At 39.8% G+C, this 24,680-nt stretch overlaps 1 long non-coding RNA gene across 1 annotated transcript; it reads left to right on the top strand.

Moving 5' to 3' along the window:
• The first annotated feature begins 6,256 nt into the window (after nucleotides 1–6,256).
• LOC145508744 (uncharacterized) lies at nucleotides 6,257–23,193 on the top strand. Its single transcript, XR_014055586.1, has 3 exons — nucleotides 6,257–6,836; nucleotides 13,296–13,357; nucleotides 21,196–23,193. It is a non-coding gene; the product is annotated as an uncharacterized LOC145508744 (long non-coding RNA).
• The last annotated feature ends 1,487 nt before the right edge of the window (nucleotides 23,194–24,680 follow it).

The raw sequence follows: 24,680 nt of genomic DNA, 5'->3' as shown, positions 1-24,680 counted from the left end.
GAAACTCCAATACTTTGGCCACGTCATGCGAAGAGTTGACTCATTGGAAAAGACTCTGATGCTGGGAAGGATTGGGGGCAGGAGGAGACGGGGACGACAGAGGGTGAGATGGCTGGATGGCATCACCGACTTGATGGACATGAGTTTGGGTAAACTCCGGTAGTTGGTGATGGACAAGGAAGCCTGGCATGCTGTGATTCATGGGGTCGCAAAGAGTCAGACACGACTGAGTGACTGAACTGAGCTGAACTGATATGGAATTTAGAAAGATGGTAACGGTGACCCTATATGCAAGACAGCAAAAGAGACACAGATATAAAGAACAGACTTTTGGACTCTGTGGGAGAAGGCGCAGGTGGGATGATTTGAGAGAATAACATTGAAACATGTATATTACCATATGTGAAACAGATCACCAGTCCAGGTTTGATGCATGAGACAGGGCACTCTGGGTCGGTGCACTGGGATGACCCTGAGGGATGGGATGAGGAGGGGTTTGGGAGGGGGTTCAGGATGGGGGACACATATACACCCATCGCTGATTCATGTCAATGTATGGCAAAAACCGCTACAATATTGTAAAGTGATTAGCCTCCAATTAAAATAAATAAATAAATTTAAAAAAAAAGAAATAGAGAACTGGGCAAAGTGAGAAGACAGAGAAATAATTGTTCCAATAAAGAAGCAAATGATCTCAAAAAAGAACTAAACAAAGTAGAGATAAACAATCCACCTGAGGAAGAGTTCTTGGTAATGATCGTAAAGATTTTCAACAAACTGGGGAGAAGAATGGATGAACACAGTGAGGATCTCAAAAAATTGTTAGAAAATGTAACAAAGAATGAAACAGTGAAAATAATATAATTACTTAAATTTTAAAAGTCACAAGAAGGAATAAATAGCATATTAGATGGCACAGAGGAATAAATCAACAGTCTGGAAGACAGACTAGAGCTGATTATCCAAGATGAAAAGAAAAAGAAAAAGATTTTTTTTTCAAATATGAGGGTAGTTTTAGAAACCTCTGGAACATCAAGTGTACTAAGAATACATTACATGGGTCCAGAAGAACAGAGAGAGAAGGCAAAGAATTTATTTGAAGAAATAACAGCTGAAAACTTCCCCTAACCTCTGGAAGGAAGTAGACATCTAGCTCTAGGAAGCACAGAAAGTCTTAAACAAGAAGAACCCAAAGAGGAACACACCAAAAACACATATAATTTAAATGGTCAAATTAAAGATAAAGACAGAATCTTAAAAGTAGCAAGAGGAAAGCAACTAGTTATGTATAAGGGAACTCCTATAAGACCATAAGCTGACTTTTCAGCAGGAAATTTTCAGACCAGAGGGGAGTGGAATGATATACACAAAGTGATGAAAGGGAAAAAAAACAAAAAACATTTATCCCACAAGGTTATCATTCAGAATTTAACTAAAAATGAGGATGAGTGGAGGGAGTTAAGAGATACAAACTTTCAGTTATAAAATAAATAAGTCACATGATGTAATATTCAGCACAAGGAACACGGTCAATATTATTGTAGTACCTTTATATGGGGACAGATGGTTACTAGACTTATCACGGTGATCGTAAATGCCATAACCACACAGTATACCTGAGACTAACAAATATTATACATAAACTACATTTCAATAGAGACAGATACTCATATGCTATAAACATCCTTGAATTTTCACATCAATTTTTTTTAATAAATATACATAACATAAGAACTTAACAGATCTGAATTACCTATTTTCTCATGGGTTTATCATCATCTTGAGTTGAATAACTGCTGCCCACTTTAGAATGACATATGACCTTCCATTTCTTAGAATCTCCACGTGGAGAAAAACAACCATTTGTGTTACCTCTCTGGCCCTTATATAAATTCAATGTGCTGACATCAATCTCAAGTCTGCTGAATCCTCTCATGGACACAGTGCCTTCTGGGGTAATGAAAACCTAACCTAACCCATACATTGAAAACAACTTTAGTGGTTCCTCCCTTAAATTAGGGCTTCCCTGATAGCTCAGTTGGTAAAGAGTCCACCTACAATGGAGGAGACCCGGGTTCAATTCCTGGGTCGAGTAGATCCGTTGGAGAAGGGATAGGCTACCCACTCCAGTATTCTTGGGCTTCCCTTGTGGCTCAGCTGGTAGAGAATCCACATGCAATGCGTGAGACCTGGGTTCAATCCCTGGGTGGGAAGATCCCCTAGAGAAGGGAAAGGCTACCTATTCCAGTATTCTGGCCTGGAGAATTCCATATACAGTCCAGGGGCTCACAAAGAGTCGGACACGACAGAGTGAATTTCACTTTCACTTTCCTTAAACCTACGTGATGAATTGGTGCAATAGTGTGTGATTTGAGTTTCTCCATTGTTGAGTTCTCTTTTTTTTAAGTAGTAGATAATCTCCTTCATTCCCATGTTTGCTTATAAACATCACACCCACCTGCCTTTTCCATTCCTCTTTTCTACTCAGAAGCTTGAACATTTCATCTCCATTTCTCAGGACTGATTGGTTGTCACTATTTTGGTTTTAGCTTCCCATGAGGCAGAGCCAATGTCAAGACTTCTGTCCAGGTAATGTATCTGGGAGATGATCCCAGGGAGTAAGAGTCCACTGACTCATGGGACAATCATCGAGACAAAGTGAAAACAATGATGTAAGAATGTTCTACAGAGATGGTCAGAGCTAATAGAAGAGAAGCTTGTTCTGAGCAGTATCTTCTGAGTAACAAAGGAGACTTTTCCTCAAATTGTCTGCCCAAGAAACGACAGGGAAAGACGGATCCATTATCACCTGTGTACCACTGGTGAGAGTTGCTTGTGAGGCCACTAACTTCTCTGCACTTTTCAGCTACCTATGTGTGGGTGCCAAGTGTATCAGCAGAGAAGACCCAGAGAGTAAACAGCAGATGTGAGCATGGGCTCCAGGGTTAACAGTATCAGCCACGTGGTTCAAAGCCTTACCTTTGCTGCAGTCATGGCAGGAGTGACTGGGAGGCTGCGAGGTGGTGATAAGATGTGTTTAGTAGAGTCTAACCTCACTCATGTGTACACAACTTTAAGTCTAGTGTATCGCGGAGTTGTCAGTGAGGCCAGCAGTGAATCTGTAAAACTGACTTACTATGGTGGGGTGATGAAATAAGCTGCAGTCTCCCCTGATACAGGCTATAATTAAACTTGTCCACGAGCTCAGTTGCTCAGTCATGTCCGACTCTCTGCGACCGCATGGACTGTAGCCCACCAGGCTCCTCTGTCCATGGGATTTCCCAGGCAAGAATACTGGAGTGGGTTGCCATTTCCTCCTCCAGGGATCTTTCCGACCCAGGGATCATCCAACTTGAGTCTCTGGCATCTCCTGCATTAGTTGGTGGATTTTTTTTTTTTTTTTTTTTTTTTTTACCACTGGGACACCTGAGAAGCCCTATAATTAAACTTACTATCACCCTATTGCAAACCACTTTCCATTTCCTTTACTTTGGGCCAGGACTTCAGCTTCTCTTGGCAGTCTGCCTGATGGGTGACTAGAGGTGTCTGATGCTGGGTTGCCATGCTCCTGCTGGTCACAGCGCAACTGTGCTCAGTCACCACTGTCCACAAATCACACCTCCTGGCTGCAGACACGCCCTTGGGTCACGAATGAGTAGCAGCACCCTCACACCTCACAGTGATTATTCGCAGTGATCTATTTGAGGGCAATGCTTCCTTGATCAATTGTTTCACAGGTATGCGATGCCCAAACTGACCTGACACTATTGGGTGGCTACAAGTTGAGGGGAATGTTTGTCGTGTTCCCTGGGGAAACTACACCCCTAGGAACAACTACACCAACAGACTCTAAGATTGTGGGGGAGAAGATCACATACCAGCTGATCACTGCAAGTGTGCAAAGGAAGGTTTTCATTATTCCAGCCCTTTTGGGACCCCATCCATCTATTCTATCTGTTAGGCCCACAGCACTCTCTGTATCAGCTATCAGTTTACTGAATATACTCCATCCTGTAGACACATACCACTTCTGGAGGGGTCATTCCCAGGCTGGTGTTCACTGAAGCCTTTCAAAAATCATTACACACACATACACAATCCACCATTATTAAACAGAAGTTTTATTGAATCACATTTTATCCTGTAACTGCAGAAGAAATTTTCAATGAAAATGATCTTTAAATGGTACCTGACAGATCCTGCAATTTTACAGAGTGCACAAAGATAACTCCTGCCTTAACTGAGTCTGTCATTTTCTTTTTTACCAGGCTTCTGAAGCAGTTCACCCAGAGTGGACAACCTCAAAGCCTAGGGATTATCATTGCCTGGTGGAAATCAAAGGATGGAGCCACCATAGAAGTCAATTCTCCCTCCTGATTGAAACACATCTTAATTCTGCCACAAATGAGGGACTTGGTAACTGTGATGCTAATATGTGCAAGTGAGGTTACCACTAGACCTCTTGTTTAAACAATAGGATCCCTATTATGATCCACGGAGGAGGATTTGCAGCATTCCCCCTGGGGATCTTGTTCCTTAGAAGAAAATTTATGACAAACGTATACAGTGTATTAAAAAGCAGAGACATCAGTTCGCCAACAAAGGTCCATCTAGTCAGAGCTATGTTTTTTCCTGTAGTTATTTACGCATGTGAGAGTTGAACCATAAAGAAGGCTGTGTCGAAGAATTGATGTTTTCAAACTGTGGTGTTGGAGAAGACTCTTGAGAGTCCCTTGGACAGAAAGGAGATCAAACCAGTCAATCCTAAAAGAAATCATCACTAATGAATATTCATTAGAAGGAATGATGCTGAAGCTCCACTACTTTGGTCACCTGATATGAAGAGCCAACTCATTGGAAAAGACCCTGATGCTGGGAAAGATTGAAGGCGGGATAAGGGGGTGGCAACAGAAGATGAGATGGTTGGATGACATCACTGGCTCAATGGACATGAGTTTGAGCTAACTCCGGTAGATAGTGAAGGACAGGGAAGTCTGACGTGCTGCAGTCCACAGGGTCACAAAGAGTTGGACACGACTGAGCAAGTGAACAACAACAATAGCCCTGGGGATCTACTTTTCAGGTCTACTCCGAGGAGCAGCCTCTACCCGGATTCTGTCTGTAAGCAGAACTCGAGTCAGTTTACTCATCAGTGTAGCTTATTTGAGGACAGATCTCAAGAAGCAGGAGTGAGGTCCTCTGTCCAACAGGGAAGGACAGTGTTATCTGTCTGCTCCTGACTCCTTTTGTTCAGGGGCTGCCCCAGGCTGTGCTAACTTCCCCTGCACTCTGACTGTCTGTTCATGTCTAACTGAGTAGGACTTTCCCTAGTTCCCAGCTCTGGTGTCAGAGACATATGGGGCAGAGAGCTGGAGAAACATCTTGCGGGCTTGAAGTAAGACATTTTCTGCGAGGGGTGCGCCAAATGCAGCAGGAAGCTGTATGTCATAGCCATGAGCAGCCAGAGCCAGAGGGAAGGCCACGGCAGCAGGAGCAGGTTCAAAACAGGAAGCAGATGCCTCTTCTTCATTAGGAGGTGAGATATTCTTCTCTGTGAATTGTCACCGTACTCTGCACGCACTCTGATAACCAACTATTTCTGGTGGCTGGACCCTGAGCTCTTGAGGTCAGACACTGAATCTCTATTTTGCACTCTTTTTTTTCTTTTTAATCTTTGCACATATGGAACATAGCATTCATACTTCCTGAATGATTAAATAAAGGATTTAAAAACTTCACATGTGAATGCATCTTTATAGTAGTTTACTATTTTTCAAAATTTTTCTCTTGCATTATGTGTTTTACTAAGTTGGTCTTCCAATGGATCACATTTTATCAGTCCCATTTTTATAGATGTAGAAACTATTTGAAATATCTCTAAGATCATTAAACAGGGTTTGATTCAATCCCTCCAAGATTATCTGAGTAAATAAATGAATGTTTCCTGGAAATAGCAAATGTGACTTCCAGTCAAGCAAATTAAGTAAAAATCATTTATAGTGGATCATTTTTTGCAGAGTAAGCTTGGAGAAGACGTTGAAATTTTAATGTAAAGTTTTTCAGAGAAGAGAGTGTTTAGGAATGGAATCTAGGGCACTAAAAGTAAGCCTTCCTTTTTTCAACAATGTTCAAAACCTGTATCAGATGTTCAAATGCCATTTCTCCAGGCTCAGAGAACAATGGCAACAATACATTCTCTGCTTGACCCCAAATTCCAGTTGCCATAACAACTTGAGACAGTTCTATAAATGAAGATGTGTTTATTGTACAATTTTGCATTGAGGAAAAAAAAGAGATATACCCTAACATACTTTTTTCCTCAGTGTGTCATCTGTAATGTTGAATTCTTTAAGGATTTCTTTAATTAGCCTACATGTAAATACACTTGCTTTAAAGTATATTAGCGCTAATTGCACTTCAATTTGAAATGGTTTTCTGGTTTTCTAATGATTTTAAAAGGGCTTATATAGCTATCCCTGGCAAGTGTAGTGGAGCTATTTCTGCCTGGAATGAGCTGGCTAATAACCTCAATTCACTCATCATTGTCACAGCAGAGACCTAACCAAGGGAATAACCATACAAAAGCAGCAGAAAACCAAGAAAAGAAAATTATAAAATCCCACAGGGATCAGGACTAACAGGAAAAGACATGCCCCTGACCAGGGGAACAAAAACTAAAGAGACAATGTCTTTTTTTTTTTTTTTTTTTTGCTCCTTTTATAGAAGCAAGAAAGACTGAGAGAGGTTATCATGTATATTGTTCTTTTGAGTGACCGGACCATCCATAAACATCCTTTATAGTATACTCAAAATAGTCATTTTGGAAATTAACCTAGGTAAGCCAACGTTATAAACAAGCTATAAAAGAGTTAGTTTTCCTCTATCAAGATGAGGTTCTGCTACTGTGCATTGTTGCCATCATTGGTTTTCACTGCTGTATTGTACTCCATAGTTAACAAAGCTACAGTGCATATATTACCTCCCTTGATTTTCACAATAGCCCCAGTTTACAACCAAGGAAACTTCATAGGAAATGTGGATACTGAGCAGAGAAATGAACTTGATCCTTTTCTCTGCTGTATTTTAACTGTATGACCTCAGACCTATACTTTCCTGGGTCTCAGCTGCTTAACATGTAAAGTCAAATGATGAAATATGGCTTGAAAGTTTATTGTGAAGATGAATGTATTTTACATGCTGGAATGTGTTATAGATGTTAAGACTTTATCTTCCGTTTAGAATTTTATAGGCTTGTTTTTTTTTTTTTTTATGGGCTTCCTTAATTAGGAAAGGAAGTCTCCTGACCCATTGTCACATTGGATTTAAATTAGTCATTGTTGTTTAGGTGCTAAGTTGTTCCAATCTTTTGGGACCAAATGGACTGTATCCCATCAGGTTCCTCTGTCCAAGGGATTTCCCAGGCAAGAATACTGGAGTGGGTAGTCATTTCCTCCTCCAGGGGATTTTTCTGACCCAGCGATCAAATACACATCTCCTGCTTGGGAGGTGGATTCTTTACCACTGAGCCACCTAGGAAGCCTGAATTTAAATTAGGGCATATGCCGTTTTTAAAAAGCAGCTTATAATGTTTGTGGCAGGAAAAAAAGTGATTAAAGTGATTACATGCAATTATTCTTGGGAACAATATGTAATCAGATGTATGGTTGTATGGAATATATGAGTATGGGGCATTTCAGAGAAATTCTAGTTTCTAAAGTGGCACAAAGACTTCTGTGGAATTTAGGAAATTCAAGCATGGTCTTGAAGAACAGATCCAACCTCAAGTAATATGACATACTCATTTGATGAAAATGACTAATAACAAATATAAGTGCTAAAAATAGAAATGGCCATATACAGACACAGTAGTTAAAAAAAAAACAAAACACAATTGAATTCAAATGAAAGAGTCCAAGATGCCAGGAATTAAATAAGATACAAAAGACCTTCATAAACAATGATGACACTGCAGCAATCCAGGGGAATTTGGAACAAAGATGCATGTTGCAGGGATGGGGCTGTGGGATTTTCATGCTTATAAGAGGAAAGGAGTCCAGGCTTTCAGATAAAATAATGTCAATGAGAAGTCAGTCATAGCATCAGTTCTGCACCACAAATAGGTAGTGTCTTAAATATACTTTGACTGCACAAAGTAGATGTGATAATACCACATCCAGAAACGCAAACTGATCTAATAAATCTGAAAGCCTTTAGAGATTTGAAAAACAAAGCATGACCTTGTTTTCAAAGACTCCATTCACAAAGGAGGGTTCAAAGAACCCTCACATCTAAAATAGCCTCTACTGAAAAATAGTAGATAATAATAATTGCAAGCAATTTTGAGACACAATGTCTCTAAAATGCTAAAGAAAAAAAATGCAGAAATTCAATAAAGGAGGATAATTGGTGGCGGTAGTTGTTTGGTTGTTAAGTCCTGCACAGCTCTTGCCCCCAAGGACTGTGACCTGCCACCAGGACTCCCTGTCCATCACCAACTCCTGGAGTTTACTCAAACTCATCTCCACTGAGTCGGTGATGCCATCCAACCTTCTCATCCTCTGTTGTCCCCTTCTCCTCCTGCCTTCAATCTTTCCCAGCATCAGGGTCTTTTCAAATGAGTCAGCTCTTTGCATCAAGTGGCCAAAGGATTGGAGTTTCAGCCTCAACATCAGTCCTTCCAATGAATATTCAGGACTGACTTTCTTTAGGATGGACTGGTTGGATCTTCTTGCAGTCTAAGGGACTCTCAAGAGTTTTCTCCAACACTACAGTTCAAAAGCATCAATTTTTTGGCACTCAGCTTTCTTTATAGTCCAACTCTCACATCCATACTGGAAAAACCATACTACTGGAAACCATACTACTGGAAAAACGATAGCCTTGACTAGACGGACCTTTGTTGGCAAAGCAATGTCTCTGCTTTTTAATATGCTATCTAGGTTGGTCATAACTTTTCTTCCAAGGAGTAAGCATCTTTTAATTTCATGGCTGTAGTCACCATCTACAGTGATTTTGGAGCCCCCCAAAAATAGAGTCTATCACCGTTTCTACTGTTTCCCCAACTATTTGCCATGAAGTGATGGGACCGGAAGCCATGATCTTAGTTTTCTGAATATTGAGCTTTAAGCCAACTTTTTCTCTCTCCTCTTTCACTTTCATCAAGAGGCTCTTTTAGTTCTTTGCTTTCTGTCATAAGGGTGGTGTCATCTGCATATCTGAGGTTATTGATATTTCTCCTGGCAAACTTGATTCCAGCTTGTGCTTCATCCAGCTCAGTGTTTCTCATGATGTACTCTGCATATAAGTTAAATAAGCAGGGTGACGTTATATAGCCTTGACGTACTCTTTTCCCTATTTGGAACCAGTCTGTTGTTCCGTGTCCAGCTCTAACTGTTGCTTCCTGACTGGCGTACGTATCTCTCAAGAGGCAGATCAGGTGGTCTGGTATTCCCATCTCTTTCAGAATTTTCCACAGTTTATTGTGATCCACACAGTCAAAGGTTTTGGCATAATCAATAAAGCAGAAATAGATGGTTTTTTGGGAAACCTCTTGCTTTTTCGATGATCCAGCGGATGTTGACAATTTGCCTCTGCCTTTTCTAAAACCAGCTTGAACATCTGGAAGTTCACAGTTCATGTATTGGTTAAGCATGGCTTGGAGAATTTTGAGCATTACTTTACTAGCATGTGAGATGAGTGCAATTGTGAAGTAGTTTGAGCATTTTTGGCATTGCCTTTCTTTGGGATTGGAATGAAAACTGACCTTTTCTGGTCCTGTGGCCACTGCTGAGTTTTCCAAATTTGCTGACATATTGAGTGCAGCATTTTCGCACCATCATCTTTTAGGATTGAAATAACTCAACTGGAATTCCATCACCTCCACTAGCTTTGTCCATAGTGATGCTTCCTAAGGCCCACTTGACTTCACATTCCAGGATGTCTGGCTCTAGGTGAGTGATCACACCATTATGATTATCTGGGTTGTGAAAATCTTTTTTGTATATTTCTTCTGTGTATTCTTGCCACCTCTTCTTAATATCTTCTGCTTCTGTTAAGTCCATACCATTTCTGTCCTTTATTGAGCCAATCTTTGCATGAAATGTTCCCTTGGTATCTCTAATTTTCTTGAAGAGATCTCTAGTCTTTCCCATTCTATTGTTTTCCTCTATTTCTTTGCACTGATCACTGAGGAAGGCTTTCTTTTCTCTCCTTGCTGTTCTTTGGAATTCTGCATTCAAATGAGTATATCTTTCCTTTTCTCCTTTGCTTTTTGCTTCTTTTCTTTTCACAGCTATTTGCAAGCCCTCCTCAGACAGCCATTTTGCTTTTTTTCATTTCTTTTTCTTGGGGATGGTCTTGATCCCTGTCTCCTGTACAATGTCATGAACCTCTGTCCATAGTTCATCAGGCACTCTGTCTATCAGTTCTAGTCCCTTAAATCTATTTCCCACTTCCACTGTATAATTGTGAGGGATTTGATTTAGGTCATGCTTGAATGGTATAGTGGTTTTCCCTACTTTCTTCAATTTAAGTTTGAATTTGATAGTAAGGAGTCTTCTTGCCTTGAGAACCCCATGAATAGTATGAAAAGGCAAAATGATAGGACACTGAAAGATGAACTCTCCAGGTTGGTAGGTGCCCAATATGCTACTGGAGATCAGTGGAGAAATAACTTCAGAAAGAATGAAGAGACAGAGCTAAACCAAAAACAACACCCAGTCATGGATGTGACTGGTAGTGGAAGCAGGGTCCGATGCTGTAAAGAGCAATATTGCAAAGGAATCTGAATGTTAGGTCCATGAATAAAGGCAAATTGTAAGTTGTCAAACAGGATATGGCAAGAGTGAACATAGACATTTTAGGAATCAGCAAAATACAATGCACTGAAATGAGTGAATTTAACTCAGATGACCATTATATCTACTACTGTGGTCAAAAATCCCTTAGAAGAAATGGAGTAGCCATCATAGTCAACAAAAGAGTCCAAAATGCAGTACTTGGATGCAATCTCAAAAGGGACAGAATGATCTCTGTTCATTTCCAAGGCAAACTATTCATTATCACAGTAATCCATGTCTATGCCCCGACCAGTAATGCTGAAGAAGCTGAAATTGAATGGTTCTATGAAGACCTCAAGATCTTTTAGAACTCACACCCAAAAATGATGTCCTTTTCATTATAGGGGACTGGAATGCAAAAGTAGGAAGTCAAGAAACGCCTGGACTTACAGGCAAATTTGGCCTTGGAGTACAGAATGAAGCAGGGCAAAGGCTAATAGAGTTTTGCTAAGAGAATGCACTGGTCATAGCAAACACCCTCTTCAAACAACACAAGAGAAGACTCTACACATGGACATCACCAGATGTTCAATACCAAAATCAGATTGTTTATATTCTTTGCAGCCAAAGATGGAGAAGCTGTATACAGTCAGCAAAAACAAGACCAGGAGCTGACTGTGGCTCAGATCATGAACTCCTTCTTGCCAAACAGGATAATTAGTACCTTGGAATTTGAAATCATAAAAATAAATATGAATTAATAAATTTACATGCTTGAAATGATTAGAAAGTCATATAGAACAGGCAAGACTGGAACTCCACAAAAAATATTTTTAAAAAAGTAAATAAACTTTTCCAGAGAGGAGTTCAAAATCAGGTTAAATATGAAAGAGTGAGTGTCAAAGTGGCATCAGCCTTCTCAATAGCAATACTGTATCTTACACACTTATAAGATACTCTTAGACACATCCACCTCCAGTAATCCTTGAATAAAATTTAGAAATGGTTTTAAATTTGGAATGTATCATAAAGCAGGCCAACTAAAACAGATCACACTCTGTACTTTCCAGAAAATCAAAATAAACACTCTATTCTAATAATATGCTATATATTCTAAGTAGATTTCCAAGTGTGTTTTAGAAGAATTCTTCTACATAAAAATCCAACTGTTAACTAAGAAGTTCACAAAATACATGCAAATTTGCCTTCTTGTAAGGGCAGCAAGCATGTGTTCTCTGAGTCTATTACTTTAGCAGCTGTAAATCAGTTTCATTTATTCAAGATCCTCTACTTACTATTCACCTTGGATTAGCCAAGTTCTTACTTGGGTCTGAATATCAGAATAACTTGGGAAGATTTAAAAATATATATACATGCTGGAACACACCCCTGAGAAGCCAAAATTTACCGGAGATTTACTAAAGTCAAGTATGTTCATATTTTAAAAGCTCCACCAACTGATTCTGAATCATTTAAACTTAGAACTATTGAGTGGGAAGGGTAACTGGAGGATGATTTTTTAATATTGGCTTTAAGTTACCCTATGAATTTGACAATATATATATATTTAGCTGAGAAAAACTTGTCACATTCACTTTCACTTAATAAATGAGGAACCTGAGACCCAAGTCCAAGTAAACATGTCTTTTTATTTCATTATAGCCAGTTTGTGTGGTTGTATATGTGGGATATAAATTAACAGAAACCTCAGAGATATATATTATGGAGTTAGATAGATAGATGATGATAAATTAATGTTTTTGAATTGTGGTGCTGCAGGAGACTCTTAGAGTCCCTTGGACAGCAAGGAGATCAAATCAGTCAATCCTAAAGGAAATTATCCCTGAATATTCATCGAAAGGACTGATGTTGAAGCTGAAGATCCAATACTTTGACCACTGATGTGAACAGTCAACTTGCTTGAAAAGACCCTGATGCTGGGAAAAGTGAAGGCAAAAAGAAAAGGAGGCAGCAGAGGATGAGATGTTTGGATAGCATTACTGATTCAATGAACATAAATTTGAGCAAACTCTGGGAAATGGTGAAGGATGGAGGAGCCTGGTGTACTGCAGTCCGTGTGGTCACAAAGAGTCAGACACTATTTAGCAATTGAAGAACAACAACTACAAGACTGATAGATAGACAGATAAATTAAGTTGTCCAAGAGAATTTGGTTCTATATGAAACTGACAATTTACTTGGACTACATACTACATTAGACAAAGTGAATGCAAACACAAAAACATGCTTTTCGTCATGAAAAACTTCATAGAAAAAATAAGGTCAGGAACATTAATCAATAATTATGATATGGTAAAATAGACCATAAATATAATACAGCACAATTCAGTAGCATAATAATTTGAAGATGAAATTACAAGGTGATATAGAAGAACAAAACAACTATATCTATCATTGAATATTTCTATGACCTTAACCTAAGGGTAGTAGTCCCCTTTTCAGCAGGTAGAAAAAATGATACAGGCTTTTCATCTCTATTTTCCCTTTATATTACAGAGCTGCCCATTTCCTGGGAGTGAACTTGTACATCTCAAGATACTGAAGAGATTGTTCACTGGGTAATTATTAGGATGTCAGTAATTGTACCCCATAGCCACAAGCAAAATATGAAATATCTAAGTTGCCTAAGCTCAGTCTGTCATGCCTTTTTTTTGGACAATTGAATGTTCACACACCACCTCCTCACCCTCAACTCCCAACCCACCCCACCCCACTCCCTGCCATACCATGAGGAAGTGCCATTTATTGAAAGGCATGAACTTTGAATAAAGCAGTTCTAGCTTTCATTCTGGACTCGACTACTTATCTTAGGGGTGACCTCGGGTAAGGGCTTCCCAGGTGGCTCAGTGGTGAAGAATCTGCCTGCCAATGCAGGAGATGCAGGAGCCCCAGGTTCGATCCCTAGGTAGGGAAGATCCTCTGGAGGAGGAAATGGCAACCCACTCCAATAGTCTTGCCTGGGAAATGCCATGGACAGAGGAGACTGTTGGGCTACAGTCCACAGGGTCTCAAAGAGTCAGACACAACTGAGAGACTGAGCACACACACAACCTTGGGAAAATTATTTAACCTTTGGGAGCCTCAGTTTCCTTGTTCACAAAGTGGAAAGAATGGTGCCTCATGAGGGTATTCTGATCACCAAACCCAACTTGTATATGTTGGGTTAACATATACAAGTTAACATATATATATATATATATATACATATACATATATATACATATACATATATATATATATATATACATATATATATATATACATATATATATAACATATATATATATATATATATATAACATATACATGTTAACCCACCAGCAATGCTCCAACACCATCTGAGTATCTGACAACTCAACTCCATCTACCTCAATTCTGCACTGTCTACCCAGACATGGCATCGTATCCAAAGGTTGAGGGCTCAGTCCTACAAGACCGTCCCCTGACCCCTACTCCACAACTTCAGATGCCAGCAGCAGGCCCAGATTGTTAACTGTGTTTCTGATCAATGAGCTACAGATTTCAAAAATTCCCGAGAACCCCTCCTTGGGTTTGATTCATTTACCAAAGTGACTCACAGAAGCATTTTACTTAGCAGGCCATTGGTGTATTATAAAAGAATATAACTCAGGAACAGCCAGATGGAAGAGATGCTTGGCAAAGCATAGGGCAGAGGGGAGCTCACATGCCCTCTCCAGGAGCACCTCCATATGTTTGCCAACCTGGAAAGCCTTTTAGGTTTCCATGGAGGCTTCATTACATAGTCAAGATTGATTAAACTATTGGCTATTGGAAATTGTAATCAACTTCCAGCCCCACCTCTCTTGGGAGGAGGGAGAAGGGGGCTGAAAGTTTCAACCATCTATTCTCAGGATCGGTTCCCCTGGCAACCAACCTCCAGCTCCCATTCTTAGGTTACCAAAGGACTTTCCAAAACTTACTTCAGTGGCATGACAAAAGATACATTTATTGCTCTTATCACAGGACATGCCAAGGATCTTAAGAGCTGTGAGCCAGTATTGTAAAGTAATTAGCCTCCAATTAATATAAATAAATTAATTTTAAAAAAAAAGCTGTGAGCCAGGGACTGTAGACAAAGACCAAATATATATTTCTCATACACAATAGTCTAGTGCCTGATTTACTGGGTTCTTATGAGTGAATTAACATATCACAAAGTTTCAAGCCAAGTGTCTGGTCAACACGTATTTGGTAGGGATTTGATACTTTTTCTCCTATTTCTTTTTAATCAAAGTGATCACCATTGTTCTGTTCAATCACTGGAGAAACTATGCACTCAGAATCATCAGCAATTAGATAAAGCAGACCACTTGGTTGGTGGCTGTGGAAGACCTTAAGGAGTGTGAGGGCTACCCTAAGAATCTTGCCTTTAGACAAAGGGTTCTGTGGGTGTGCCGAGCCAAAGACTGCTTTAGCTACCATTTGCACTATATTTTCTACCACTTGCTATTTTTCCTCCTCTTGGGTTTGGCCTGGGAAACAAAAGGTTGAATTAAAGAGCTGGCAAAAAAAAAAAAAAGAGGTTAAGAGTTTCTAAAGTTTGACACATTACATTATAGGAAGAAAATCTTTTCACATTTATCAAATTGTCTCTTTGGGTTAATTTTAGCATCCTAGGATGAGTTAGTTGGCATAAGAAATATACCACTGGCTGCATTGGTTTCTTCTTTCTTCATTGGTACTTCTCATGAAGTAGCAGTGAGGCCACCTGTCTGATTGCTCAGCCCAGTGGCCCTTGACTTCAAAAAAAGAAAAAGAATATTCAGAAAAGGATGCTGGCTTTGCAGAACTTATTAAAATCATGAACATCAATTGTCCAGGCTTCTTAGCCAACCGGTTTAAAAAAAATCAAAACAAAAACTCATCTCATAATAAGATGGATCTCTATTTGTGTGTTTGAAATTTAATTAGCTTAAGGAACTTTTTTCCAGAACACTTCAAAACCTACCCAAGATGCTAACATGCTTTTTAATTTTTTTAATAGAATATAGTCCATTAGAACAAAGCTCAGAGAGACCAGAGACCATGTTTGCTTTTGTTTCCTTGTTACTTGTAGCTTCAATACAGAACAATAATATGTTGTAAATGCCTACGAATGTTTACTGGATAAATAAAAGTGGCACGTGATTTCTTTTCTCCAGCAAACATAGTGACTGCACTATCCTGAAATTTTGAAATTCCATATTTTAGATGAGAACCAATAAGCCAAGCCTTGGATTTTCTTATTAACTAATATAACAAAAGAAAAATGGAGAGGTTAGTAAATATTAGGCAGTGTCTCAACTGCCTTCCTGGGCAAATTTAAGCTGTGATATTATTCAAATCCTAGGTCTTCTTGTTTAGTCTTGAACCTGTGTCCAACTCTTTGTGACCTCGTGGACTGTAGTACGGCAGGCTGCTCTGTCCTTCACTATCTCCAGAAGTTTGCTCAGCTTTGTGTCCATTCAGTCATTGATGCTATCTAACCATCTTATTCTCTGTTGTCCCCTTCTCCTCCTGCCTTCAATCTTTCCCAGCGTCAGGGTCTTTTCCAAAGAGTCAACTTTTCTCAGGTGGCCAAAGTATTGGAAGTTCAGCTTCAACAACAGTGTTTCCAATGAATATTCAGGGTTGATTTCCTTTAGGATTGACTGGTTTGATCTCTTTGCCATCCAAGGGACTCTCAAGAGTCTTCTCCAGTACCACAGTTCAAAAGCATCAATTCTTCACCACTCAGCCTTCTCTATGGTCAAACTCTCACATTCATACTTGAATACTGGATAAACCATAGCTTTGACTATATGGACGTTTGTTGGCCACAGAATGTCTCTGCTTTTTAACATGCTGTCTTAATTTGTCATAGCTTTCCTTCCTAGGAGCAAGTGTCTTTTCATTTCATGGCTTCAGTCAGCAACCACAGTGATTTTGGAGTCCAAGTAAACAAAATTTGTCATGGTTTCCACATTTTCCTCTTCTGTTTACCTTGAAGAGATGAGACTGGAGGCCATGATCTTGGTGTGTTTTTTTTTTTTTTTTTAATGTAGTGATTCAAGGGTAAGTTTAATGTTGAGTTTCAGGGGCTTTCCTGGTAGCTCAAATGGTAAACAGTCTGCCTGCAATGTAGGGGTCAGGAAGATGCCCTGAAGAAGGGGATGGCTGTTGTTCAGTCACTCAATCATGTCCGACTCTTTGCAACCTATGGAATTCAGCATGCCAGGTTGCCCTGTCCTTCACCATCTCCCAGAGCTTGCTAAAACTCATGTCCATAGAGTTGGTGATACCATCCAACCATCTCATCTTCTGTCCTCTCCTTCTCTTCCTGTCTTTGATCTTTCCCAGCATCAGAGTCTTTTCTAATGAGTTGGCTCTTCGCATCAAGTGGCCAAAGTATTGGAGTTTCAGCATCAGCATCAGTCCTTCCAATGAATATTCAGGGTTGATATCCTTTAGGATTGACTGGTTTGATCTCCTTGCTGTCCAAGGGACTCTCAAGAGTCTTCACTAGCACCACAGTTTGAAGGCATGAGTTCTTCAGTGCTCAGACTTTTTATTGTCCAGCTCTCACATCCATACATAACTACTGGAAAAACCTTAGCTTTGACTATACGGATCTTTGTAGGCAAAGTAATGTCTCTGCTTGTTAATATGCTATCTAGGTTTGTCATTGCTTTTCTTCCAAGGATAAAGCATCTTTTAATTTCATGGCTCCAGTCTCCATCCACAGAAATTTTGGAGCCTAAGAAAATAAAATCTGTCACTATTTCCACTGTTTCACCCTCTATTTTCCATGAAGTGATGGGACTGGATGCCATTATTTTCATTTTTTTGAATGTTGAGTTTTAAGCCAGCTTTTTCACTCTCCTTTTTCACCTTCATCAAGAGGCTCTTTAATTCCTCTTCACTTTCTACCAGAGAACAAATTGCCAACATTTGTTGGATCATAGAAAAAGCTACAGAATTCCAGAAAAACATCTACTTCTGCTTCATTGACTATGCTAAAGCCTTTGACCTTTGTGTAGGTCATAACAAACTGTGGAAAATTCTTTAAGAGATGGGAATACCAAAAAAAAAAAAAAGAGATGGGAATACCAGACCACCTTACCTGCCTCCTACAAAACCTTTATGCAGGTCAAGAAGCAACAGTTAGAACTGGGCATGGAACAATGGACTGGTTCCAAATTGGGAAAGGAGTACATCAAGTCTGTATATTGCCACCCGCTTATTTAAGTTATATGCAGAGTATATCATGTGAAATGCTAGGCTGGATGAAGTACAAGATGGAATCAAGATTGAGGGAAGAAATATCAATAAGCTCAGATATGCAGATGACACCACCCTACTGGCATAAAGCAAAGAGGGAATGGGTACCCACTCTAGTATTCTTGCCTGGAGAATTCGATGGACAGAGGAACCTTGTGAGCTACAGTCCATGGGATGGCAAAGAGTCTGACACAACTAAACAACTCTCACTTTCACCTTTGAAGAGTAAAAGAGGAGAGTGAAAAAGCTGGCCTGAAACTCAAGTCCTAAGTCATGAGAGGCAAAACTGAGCATCTGAATAAAACAGCAGGTAAAAACAGCAGGACTGAAGTAAAACAGCAGGACTGTTCCCCAGGTGGGAAACTACAGAATCAATACATTGCCAAAAACATCCATTGAGGAAAACGGAGTTGGGCAGCTCCTCAACACAACTATAAGGGAAGAGAGGAGAAATTCATATTTCAGGTAAACGGTTCGCAACTAGAGACGAACAAAATGGTCAGATTCCCTGTTGGGTATAAGGTGGAGGGTGGTGTAGAAAAGAGGTCCTTGTGCTTATCTGGGAACATTCCTTGAGAGCACAGCAATAGTGAAGGGAAATGCCTCCCTCCTGAGAACAGAGCTTCAAGAGAAAGACCAAGAAGACAGTTTTCCCCCTTCCTTCCTCATTTCCTACACTTTTCATACATATTTATGAAATTAGGCACCATTTACGCCACTGTGTGTGCACGGACGGGAAAGAAAGGAAACTGGTCTGGTCTCCTGCCTCACACATCTTAATTCTCCTTCTAACAGGAATGCGACTACCATCCAAAACAATTGCTCCAAGGGAAGACTTGAGTAAAAGTTTTACGGCGAAAATCCACAACACAAGCTGATGAAGAAGGAAAGAAAACTGGCTTAAACCAGATAAAAGTGTGGGGGGAAATTAACCATATCACAGGGGGAAAAAAAATTCCTGCAAGTTTATCCTGGCATTCAATTTCCAAATAGAGCATGACACTAACAATTTTGTGGTTTCAGGCTTCTTGCATTGTTAATTATTTTCTTTTGTGCATAAATGTATTGTATTTAACTGGAGGGTAAATCAGGAAATGGCACCCCAATCCAGTACTCTTGCCTGGAAAATCCCATGGACAGAGGAGCCTGGTAGGCTGCAGTCCATGGGGTCGCTAAGAGTCGGACACGACTGAGTGACTCCACTTTCACTTTTCACTTTCATGCATTGGAGAAGGAAATGGCAACCCACTCCAGTATTCTTGCCTGGAGAATCCCAGGGATGGAGGAGCCTGGTGGGCTGCCTTCTATGAGGTCGCACAGAGTCAGACACGACTGAAGCGACTTAGCAGCAGCAGCAGCAGGAGGGTAAATGCCTCATGGAAAAGAATCATGTACTAAAAATCTGTAGCACAGTATATCCAACTATACTAAAGTTTTAAACATGTTGATAATGATGATGACTGTGAAGATTGTGATAATCAGTACTTTATATATATTTTTTTCATTTAATCCTTATGATATGTGAAGAAATGTTATTTTTCATAGAGAAATAACAAACAACTATTTTGGCATTATAATAGCACCTTATTTTGCTGGTACTTTCCACTTGAGAGAATGGTTTTGTGTTGACTGGAGTGTCATGGTAACTGTATGAATACTGTTACTTTAGTAGGTAAGGAGGGCTCATCTGACAGGGGCAGGAAGAGAGATAATCCAGAAGAGTGGCATTTTGCAATTTACATAATTATCCTGTCAAATTTGAGGGCAGTCACTCCATGGCAGGACTTCAGGGTATGAGAAACAAACTATCCCATATGGATGGTGATATGGACACCACACACAGGAGGGGGGATTTTAGCGAGTTGAGTTATGGGAGATTCATTTCCAAGGGAAAACTTGAGAGTTTTCTACAATAAAAGAGCCATGTTTGGAAGCTTATTTCTATGGATAGAGCCAAGGTCATAGGGTCAAGGAGAGGATAACTGATGAATGTTGTGACCCTATAGCTCAGTGATGCCTCCTGTACCCATCATGGGTGATTCCTAGTCCCAGAACCTAGTGGTCTGGCTCACTCATTGGCAAAGACAACCCTGGGGATGAAGGCCAGCAAATAATTCATCTGAAAGTGGACACAATAAGCAGGGGCAGATGGCGGACAAGCTTATTTCATTAATTATGTGCTGACCTGGCACCAAGAAGCCATATATGTAAGGGATGCCAATTAAAAATGTCAACTGTCTTAGAAGAAGAGAGATTTTATCTTTCACTCTCTTTTTCTTTTTCTCCATCTATAAAATCACTCAGCTTCTACTATACCTTAATTTGAGAAATTGCCCTAACTGAAGAAGAATAAAATAAATATTAAAATCTTTTTTGTATTAAACATTGATGTACTATTCAAAAATAAATGACTATGTCAGTTTATTTCACCCTTTACAGTTTATAGCAACAGCAACTTTGTCAGTTACATTAGGAATATATATACACAATATACGAAACTGGGACAAACATAACAGGAGAGGACACACTAAGGGTTGTAGGAACATGCTATGAAATTTATAGCATAGACCATTTGCAAAACTGACTATCGCATTTTCATTTACCATGAAATGCATGCTCTTGAGGTCAGACAGATGATATCTATGGGGAAGCTAATCTCCTCAAATAGCCAATAGATTTAATGGCTGAGAAAGTCCTCAATAGCTCTTCTTCAAGACACAATTTCAGAGATAAAATATTGTGACTCATTGTAAGGCTGGGTATTCAGTTCAGTTCAGTTGCTCAGTCGTGTCCGACTCTTTGAGACCTCATGGACTGCAACATGCCAAGCTTCCCTGTCCATCACCAACTCCCAGGGCTTGCTCAAACTCATGTCCATCCAACCATCTCATCCTCTGTCTTCCCCTCTCCTCCCACCTTCAATCTTTCCCAGCATCAGGGTCTTTTCAAATGAGTCAGTTCTTTGCAGCAGGTGGCCAAAGCAGTCAATAAAGCAGTTTGGGGTGACCGAAGATGTTTACAGGCCACTGCTTGGTCATCTTCTTTAATGATAGTACTCCTGTCTCTTAACATCTCAACAGTTATTTTTTATGAGCTGCTTGGATAATATTCTAATTGCTAATGCTCATTACTCCAGGGCAACATTGCTGATTTTTCCTTTCTTACTGTGAGATCAACCTGGCTGGCTGGTGACCAGATATTATGGAAAGAGAAGGGACAGCTGAAACCTGAGAAGATGACAAGAAGATGACAAGACTTGGCATTTGTGAAAGGGGAGTGTATCTGATTCTTCCCTACAGTAGGGGTATGACCTTGGGCAGGCTGCTCCCCTCTCTGAGATATTGTATCTGTCTGAAGGCTGGTGACAGTTCCTCTCCTTCCTCTCTTATGGAACCATCTATGGCCCTTCCTTTTCCTGGTCTTTTATGCATCAGTATTTCAATCACATCTATGTCATGGCCAGCATAAGTACTCCATCCGATAAATGTACATCGTACACCACACTTCTTCATAAATAAATCACTTGGTAATCCTGACTTCAGAGACCATGGCTGTGTTTCTGGTACCCTGGTCTTGGTACCATCGCAAACACTACTGAGTATCGTGTAACTGACCTCTCACTTGGCTACACGGCCCTCTCTCTCTGAATGCCCCAAATATGAGCAAACCCATCAGCTCAGATGACAATCACACAATTTCAAATTCAAAACCGCTCCTTCCACTCTCCGTCCATATCCAGAGGAGGTGGATCTGATTGTCATAACAGTTAAAGAAAACAATGGCTCTTAAAGCACTTTGGGGAAAAAAGACCAGGCCACCTCACAGAGGTAATGGTGTGTGTGTGTGTGTGTGTGTGTGTATTTTCCCCAGTTTAAAATATATTATCCACTAAAGTAGATTCCTTGGAAGATGCAGCCATGGCTCCTCCCAGATGCAAAATAGAAAGGGAAAACAAAAAGCAATGGTACAGGGAACTTCAGGGAAAGAGGGAGAATGTAGCTTGTCAAAAGACTCTCAGCTTTACCTCCTCACAACAGGAAACAGAAATAAACTTCCAGGGCCTTGGTGCTAGGTCTCACCCCTTTGTTAGAGGGAGGGCTTTAAGTTACTGTTAGAATAAAAACAACCAATCACACAACTGGCCCCTCAGCAGAACCTTGTGTTCAACCACATGTTGAACCAGATTATTTTCTGTACTTTCTCTGACATCAGATTACATTGTAAATTCTTGGGCCTACTTCTTCCCTGTGGTGGCTCTAGTCACATCTCTTGATCCCAGGAAAGTTCTCATACTCCCGTAAGTCTAAAACAAGCAAACAACTAAAAGTGATATTCAATGTTTGGACCTAAGGTGCTCTAAAATTCCAAGCAACACAGACTTGACTCAAAGAAGCCCAACCAGTAAAGCAATTCCATGCATTCCCAGCAGGAAGTCTAAGCAGTTCATTAACACTGTTTTCTCTATCTTTCATAAGCTGCTTTCTCTACCTTTAATAAGCTGCTTTATTTTCCTTCTAAGGTTAGTCTCTAGCATCAAAACAGGGTGACCAAACAACCTGGTTTTCTGGGAAAACCTATTTTGTGCTTTTCACCTGTGATAATCATTAACAACTCTCCCTGTCACTCTCAGTAGTGTCCTGATTTGACAGATGATAAATTATCAGGTCACCTGCATCACATTTTTGCTGCCAGTTGTAAATGGGGTCACACTGCTCCTTGTATCCAGAGGGAAAAATAGGGAGGCTCTTTTAGAAAAGCGAGAACTTACTCATATACCTCCAAAAAATCTCTCCTCCCATTTATTTAGCCCAAATTATGATATAAGGTGGGCGGGGGGGGGGTGGTCCCAGGTGGTGCTAGTGGTAAAGAACACACCTGCCAATGCAGGAGATGTAAGAGTCTTGGTTTGACTCCTGGATTGGGAAGATCTCCTGGAGGAGGGCATGACAACCCACTCCAGTATGTTTTAAAATTTCTGCATCATTCAGTTATCCAGTGCATATTATTGACCACCCACCATGTTTTAGGAATAATTTAGTCACAAGAAAAACAATAATTATAGCATGCTTCACCATAAGAGAAGCCCGCACACCCCAATTGAAGACCCAGTGCAGCCAAAAAAAAAAAAAAAATAGCAAATATATAATATGTTAGAGGGTGATAAGTGCTCTGGGGAAAGGAAAAGAGATAAGCAGGACTAGGAGTGCAGAGGAGGGTCAGGGAGACTGACAATCATGAAAAGGTCACACAAAGGTGGCATCTGGGCTGAATCCACAGGACTCTGAGGGAAGTAAGGGACCAAGCCACACAGATATCTCAGAATGTTTAGAATCATGATTTATTCATTTCTATGTTCCCTGCATAACGCCTGTAAGGAGCAATTCGATAAATGTTTGATGGATGCCTCTGACTCATAATTGTTTTTCATAGCATAATATTTAATATCCTGATCCCAGTGATTAGATGGATTGTAGTCCCATCTGGACAAAGAGGGAACAAAAAGCTGTCGATCTTCCTTTAGACCATACACATGCCACACATTCTGGGCTTAACCTGACCTTCATTTACAGAAACAGAGTGACAGAGAGCACATCATTAACTGTGGCTCTCTCTGATGATATTAATCAAAGAATCTCTAAATACACGTGACCCCATTTTAATTGTCTTTTATGTTGTTTGCCTCTGTGCTTTGCAGCATGCAGGAAGCAACTACTAAAGTGATTCTATTACATTGGCTCCAGGAATTACAAATCATATGATGCACCCATTATAGAGTGAGTAATAAATAGTGTTGCAATTTTGTAGTGGCTAAATAAATCTTCCTGGATAACATTTTTCTAAGATGTTCTGAGAGTCTCTGTATCAAGTATGTGGAAATCCACCTGCCCTAAAAAAATCACTCTTTATTGGATGAACAGGCAATCTGAACTATTATGCAAATGTGACCTTCTGGGAAGTGGAGGAGCAAAAAAAAGCATCCCATCAGCTGTCCAAGTGTATTTTGCCTACACTTCTTTTCTGAATAAAGATGCAAATCTGAGCTATGGAGCTCCAGTATAATAATCAATCATCATTATTTTCATTGTGTGGGGTAGAATTTGCACAAAATAGATTTTTCCATCATTTCATTTTCACTCTTTTTCTATCTTTATGTTTTAGATGTCTTTCCTAAAAACACAAGACTGAATTTCATTTTTGAGGTTTTCGTTCATGTGCTAACTTGGCAATCTTTGTATTTTTGAATGAAGAATTTAATTCTCTTAGATTTTAAATGATTAGCTATATAGTTCAATTCGTCTGCTTCTATACTTCCTATTTGTTCCATGATTCTCTTCTCTCCTCTTTCCTTTGTATTGACACTTCCTCTATCATTCTACTTTCCCCTCTAAGAGTGTTTAAGGCTCTATGCTTAGCATGTTGGTGTAGTCTAAGAAATTATAGTGTACATAATTTGGTACAATTATTCTGTCCCCAAACCACACAAAATTCAGAACTTTTTTCACACCCTTTCAGGTTGACATTAATATGGTTATATTATCTAGTTTCATTTCATTTATTTAAAAATTGCAAATACTATAATTTTATACTGTAATTTTGCTGTCATAGATGGTGTGTAGGCAT

Source organism: Giraffa tippelskirchi, chromosome 6, assembly GCF_054371585.1.
Source record: "Giraffa tippelskirchi isolate mGirTip1 chromosome 6, T2T-mGirTip1v1.2.pri, whole genome shotgun sequence".
Classification (NCBI taxonomy): domain Eukaryota; kingdom Metazoa; phylum Chordata; class Mammalia; order Artiodactyla; family Giraffidae; genus Giraffa; species Giraffa tippelskirchi.
The sequence above is the reverse complement of the archived record's forward strand: the minus strand, read 5'-3'. Positions and strand labels throughout refer to the sequence as shown.